Raw genomic sequence first — 6,564 nt, 5'->3', positions numbered from 1 at the left:
GATCGACCCCACCGGTGAACTATGGCCTCGAACGCTAGCCTGGACAGGGACCATTCTCCCGGGTCCAGAATCTGACGACTCGGGAAGTCTGCCTGCACGTTGTCTACTCCGTCCACATGAGCCGCGGACAAGGCTATCAGATGCTTCTTTACCCAAGCAAAGAGACTCCAGGCTCAGGAGGGGACTCCCTCCCTCTGAAGGTTTATATAGTCAATAGCCTTCCCATTGTCCGAGAACACACAAACAGCCTTTCGGTGGAAACATCCTCGAAATCTCAGTAGCGCCAGACAGATCCCTCACAGCTCCAATCAACTGATTGACCATCTACTCTCCAGCGGAGTCCAATGGCCCTGGACTGGCACAGACCTGCAAACTGCTCCCCAACCAGAGAGACTCGTGCCCGTTGTCAGGGTCACCCAGTCCAAGACTCGCAGAGGGAGGCCTCTGGTCAGAGGGAGGCCTCTGGTCAGTATGCTGTGGGTTCAACCACCACAGCATACTGCTGCGTGCCGCCAACCAAGGCAACTTCACTCCCAGTGCATCCTGCCAAGGATTCCACCAAGTCAGAAGGGACAAATGGAGAGGACGGAGATGAACTCTTGCCCACGGAATCACATCTATGGTCGCCACCATGAGACCCAAGACCTGCAGATAGCGGTTTCAGCCCCGACAGCCTGGCAGTATCATGTCCCGAATGTCACTCTGAAGCTTGAGCTACCTGGGTTCCAGCAGGAACACCTGGTTCCTGCCCATGTGGAACTGGACACCCAGGTACTCCAAGCCCTGCGTCGGCTCGGATGACTCTTCTTGAGATTAATCACCCTGCCGAGACTTTCCAGTAATTGCTTCACCTGGAGAACCGCCCTATGGCATTCCCCCAGCAAGGGAGCTCTGATCAGCCAATTATCAAAGTACCGATGAACCAGCACCCCCAGGGAGCGCAGATGGGCAGCTACCACCAAGACTTTGGTGAAAGATCTGGGCGCCGACACCAGCCTGAAGGGCAGTGCTGAGAACTGGAAGTGCCTCCCTAGAATGTTAAATCTCAGGAACCTCCTGTGGTCTGCAAAAATCGGGATGTGGTGGTACGCTTCTGTGAGATCCAAGGAAGCCAAAAACTCCCCTGGCATCACAACGGAACACACCGTTTCCATCAGGAAATGCGGAACCCACAAGAAGGCATTCACTGTCTTCAGGTCCAGAATAGGCCTGCAATCCTCGGAGTCTTTCTTTGGCACGATGAAGTATATTGAGTATCTCCCAGAGTCCAAGTCTCCGCTTGGACGGGCTCTATGGCCACCAGATCCAGCAACCTGCGCACCATGGCTTGCACCTTGCTGGCTTTGTCCGGGTTTCCCACCAGCGAAGACAGTAAGGAGTCCGGCGGAAGACTGAAAAAGTGCAGTCGAAGGGCTTCCTTGAGCACCTCGAGGACCCACTGGTCCAAGGTTATCTTCCGCCATTCCAGAAGGAAGGCCGAAAGCACACCCCAGGAAAGGAACCGCCAGAGACCTGGCATCATAATTTTCTCTTGGGAGGAACAGAAGGATGGGAGTTGGAAGACTGTTGGCGCACTGCACCCCCAATGCGAGGACTTGAGGTAGCTCCGTAGTGCTGTCCCGTCGCCAGGGGCCCTGTGAAGTGTGCCGTCCCGTACCCCTGGCCAGGCGAGGCTTAGGCACTTTAGGCATACAATCCTGAACACTGACCATAAGGTCATCCAGAACCTGGTCAAACAAGAGCAAACCTTTAAAAGGTAACCTGCATTGCCTGTTCGGGGTATCCCCAAGATCCGCTAAGTTTGCCATGTCCGCTGAGGAAACATGCGACAGCAAAGGCACTGAAACCAAAGCAGGAACAGAAGCAATGGCAGGCATCGGCCGCCGGCTTTCTGGTGCCCCAGTAAATGAATAAATCGACATGCTGGACTCTAAAGGTGGAACAGACTGCTGCACTGGAGTCTGAGTGGGAGAGAAAGGCATAGCCCCTTTTTTTTTTTCTTATAAAAGCCTGACATATCACATCCACAAATTTCAGCGGAAAATAGTTACCAGCAGCAAGAGCCATTCTACGGGACTCAGATTTGGAATGCTTAGAAAACTTATGAGATTTTTCTCCAGAACTGCGCTTGCATTTTGCGGAAGCGCCCTCCGCACCCAATTTAGGTGTCCCAGACACTGCAATCGCGTCTCTGAGGAAATCAGAGGAAGGTAGGGCCTCTCCAGAGGCGGGCCATGGCGCACATGATACATGGCTGCAAATTCGTCAGCCACCCGCTGCATTTACGGCATGAATCCATGCCATCCTGTTCTGAGGAGACCATATATTAAGTTTGGAGCAAAAACAAAGCTTCTAAGTTAAAAAAAAAAAAAAAATACACTTTTAAAAACTTTATAAATAAATCCAAGACGGCCACAGTAGAGTGGGTGCCGATTTTGCCCTAAAACAGCCTGGGAAAAACAGCGATTTTAGATTTTACAGGTGGGATACTAGGGCATGCAGGGAAACCACCCAACCCCCCCATATCAGTACCCCCCCCCAAAAAAAAATCGGAGGCACAAAGACATCTCAGAGATATGTGCCGCAATGCATTTCAATGGCAGCCAGCATTACACAGTGTACGCAAGGGAGATCAGTACCTCAGGAGCTGATAAAACTGGAGTTTCAGGTCTGAACGCCTCACCTTTTCTGTCGCCTCAGATCAGTACCACCAGGACCCCTCAGGGGATTTAGGGAAGATATGCGGTCCAGTTCCGATCCTGGCGTACCTCCATGGAACCGCAGAAGCCTGCACTCTACCCCTTAGCAGACAAATCCAGGGAGAGATGGCTCCCGATCTGGAGACCCGATCTGCAAGCTGTCCGGAGGGCTTACTGCAGGTTTTGCTAACAGGAGCGCTCCCAGAAGCAAACAATCTTTAAGGAAAAGTCTGCGATCTCCTTCCGAAGGATCACTCTCTCAAAGTGTGGGCAAAACCCGCAGCACAGAACAAAATAAGAGACTATAAATTGAGAAAAAAAATCCACGAGCAGAAGAAACTAGAAGCCAGCAGCAAGGCTGCAGAAGCAAACTGAGCTTAGAGGGGTGTGTCCAGGTAGGTGACCTCGGAGAGGGGGATGGATTTATTTGTAAGTTCTGCAGCCAAGGCTAGAATAGATGCAAGACCCTATGGTGAAGCTTCCAGAGGTTATTATTGTACAAGAACTTAGTTTTATAGACCGGGTCTTCAACCAAAAGGAGCTCAACTCGGTTAACAATAGCGAAAACATAATACAAAAACACCAAAAAAGGAAATATAAGTTAAAATGGTTAGTTTCCAAAGTGTTTAGCAAACAAGAAAGTTTTCAGGGCTTTCCGGAATAAAACAAAAGGGCCTAAACTTTTTAATGCAAGCGATAAATTATTCCAGAGCTCTGGCAGTTTGAAAGCGAAAGACTGACTGAGTCTCCTAAAAGTTCTGTTTTTGCCCCTAAGGGAAGGAAATATAAGTTTTAATTTTTGAGAGCTTCTGGTGAGGTGAGATCTATGCACATTCCATTCTAAAGGAACCAGAGTAGTGAAGATGCCAAATATGATCTTGAATGCAATACAAATACATTTAAAATGAATTCTAAGATACACTGGAAGCCAATGTAATACTTTAAGCAGTGGGGTTATGTGATCGAATTTACTCTCTTACCAAAAATGAACTTAGCCACAATATTCTCTTATCAGCTGGAGTCTCTGCAAACTGACCTGTGAAAGACTCAGGTAACCCAGTGACCTGTGAAACTGACCTGTGAAATTACAGTAACCCAGCCTTAACAAAATGAAACAGAGGTGTTGCTGATGAAAAAGCACTCTCACTCTTCTTAGAATACAGAGGCTGAAGAAACACTTTTCAATAGGAGAATTTAGCTGATCCTTAAATGAAGTGATGAATCAATGACAATACCCAATATTAGTGAGGAAAACTCAATTTGCAGAGATTCTCCTGAGTCTAAGATCACAGCAGAAGGAAGAGTCTAACTTTGGGCCAAGCCATAAGAGCTTAGTCTTGGCGGCATTTAATTTCATCTGGACCATCATCGCCCAGGACCAAAGTTTGGTAAAGCAATGGTTAATATTTAGTATCAGATTAGCAAGATCTGGCTCAACCTCAAGCAATATGAAAATATCATCAGCATAGGTTAATAAAGTTTCTCGGTTATTTCATAGTATTTCTATGTACTCATGTAGATGTTACCATATTTCCCTGTATATAGGCCACCCCTATGCGTAGGCCACACCCATGTATAGGCTGCAGAAAATGGCAGCCTATGTTTAAAAAAAGGAAGATAAGCCGCCCCATGGTATTAGCCGCAGCTTATCTTCCAGTACCTCCCTTGCCTTTTAAATTCATCCCCCCATCCCCAGTAACTCTTTAGGAAGCACGGCTTGGGTCTGCAGCGGTGCAGGGCAGCCATGATCTCTTTGGCATCCGGTCTGCCCCCTCATCACCCTCTGAATGGCCGTCAGCTCTCGTGAGAACTGACCTCAGCCACTCAGCAAGCAGGCCAGATGCCAAAGAGATCTTGACTGCCCTGCACCATTGGACCCAGTGGGTCACCTGCTCATTTGTTGTTTTCTTCTCTCTCCGTGCTAACCATCCATCTTCGTCCTTCCCTTCCGTTTCCCTTCCCTCCCCCAGAGGTCTGGCATCTTTTTTATTGTCTCCAACCCCCAGCTGGACCCCACCATCCCCAGATCCACCATCTCTCCTTCTCTCAACTACCTTTTCATCCAGTATCTCTCCCTCCTTTCTCACCACCCCAGGGTCCACTATCTCTCCCTTTCTCTTCCCAACTACCCTCCTATCCAGTATCTCTATTATCTCCTCCACACCTTCCCTTGTGTCCATCTCTACCTTTCTGTCCCTTCCCTCCCTCCATTCCATTGTCCACCATCTCTCCCTCTCCTCTGTTTTTAGACCCATTATTTCTTCCCCTCCCCCTCTCAGTCTGGCACATGCACGTCACTTTGGACCCCCCCCCTTTCATCCCTCAGTGTACTTCTACACCAGTTATTTTTAGACCAATTATTCCTTAACCTACTGGGGGTGGATGGATGATTTAAAAGTTTTATATAGGCTGCACCCCATACATGGGTTTGTAAAACCCATGTATAGGCCGCGGCCTATATATGGGGAAATACAGTAAATATGATTGGAGACAATGGAGAGCCCTGGGGTACACCGCAAAAGGCTCTCCACGATTTTGAGTTAGATCCTTCCATATTAACCGAGTAAGAACGGGAAGATAGAAATTTGTCAAACCAGTCCAAAACAGTCTGATCAAGGCCAATATCTCAAAGCAGGTAATGCATCAAAAGCTGCAGACAGATCAAACTGAAGTAAGATAGCTTGCTTCTTAAAAGAATGTAATTGTTAGATCTTTGAGAGGAGAGAGACCAAAAGTTTCTGTACTGAAATTCAAGCGAAGCCCATGCTGAAAAGGTAAGAGAATAGAGAACTTCTCCAGGTAACTTGAAAGTTGACTGGCAACAATTGATTCCACAAATATAGTTAGAAGAGATATATTGGCAATCGGTCTATAGTGGGAAGTGACAGTTGGGTCAAGATCTGATTTTTTTCAAGAAGTGTCCTGTTTCTAAAGCATAGTTTAATAATGTAGTCAGCCAATTAATCACTTGAGATGGAATATTAGCAAAGAGGGAAAAGGGTCAAGAATGCATTTACATCTCATCAATTTTGCACATAATTTTGAAACTTGAGACTCAGATGAATGCCAGAAATGATCTACTGGGGACACCATCAAACTACCCTTGAAATCCCTTAAGACCTAAATTCACTAGAGTAACTAAAAGAAAAATTAAGTTCTACAGGGCAAAATATAAATTAAAATATTTTTAATTGGAAGATTAGGTTCTTACCTATAGTAATCTTTTCTGTTAGTCAACGACGGATTCTGTATGCAGAAAATCACACATTTTTTTCTTCTGCTCTTCCCACTTGGCTGAAGAACAGAGCCCCGTGCAGTTACATACAAAAGCAACTGAATAGCACTGGAATAAACTGAGATACAAAGGGGGCATGGGAGTCTACAATTCTGTTCTACAATATAAAAGCAAATTAATAAACAGGCAACATGAAAACTAAGCAAGAACATTGCAGCAATATGGAACCAACCCTTCTGCGTGCAATGAGCACAAACTGGAAACATGCCTTTGGTAAAGATATGCACCTGCATACACAGAATAATTCCCCCACGGGACCTGTCTGATGGCTGGAAAGCGCTAAGGCCTCAAAGGAAAAACATCTGAGGAGGCAGAAATATGGAGGCGATACACAATAGACAAGAGTGCAGACCGCACAGAATCCGTAAGGGACTAACAGAAAGAAGATTACCAAAGGTAACAACCTAATCTTCCATTCTGTTATGTCTCCTCAGGATTCTGTATCAAGGTTTTGTATAAAGGCAATGGCAATGTCTAGGGTGAGACAGAGGAGTCTGCCTGCAATACTGAGTCCCCAAATGCGACGTTGGTCCGAGCCACCACTTCCGCTCTGTAAAACCACGTAAAGGT

The sequence above is a fragment of the Geotrypetes seraphini genome, chromosome 17, assembly GCF_902459505.1.
Source record: "Geotrypetes seraphini chromosome 17, aGeoSer1.1, whole genome shotgun sequence".
NCBI lineage: Eukaryota > Metazoa > Chordata > Amphibia > Gymnophiona > Dermophiidae > Geotrypetes > Geotrypetes seraphini.
This window is presented reverse-complemented; position numbering follows the sequence as displayed.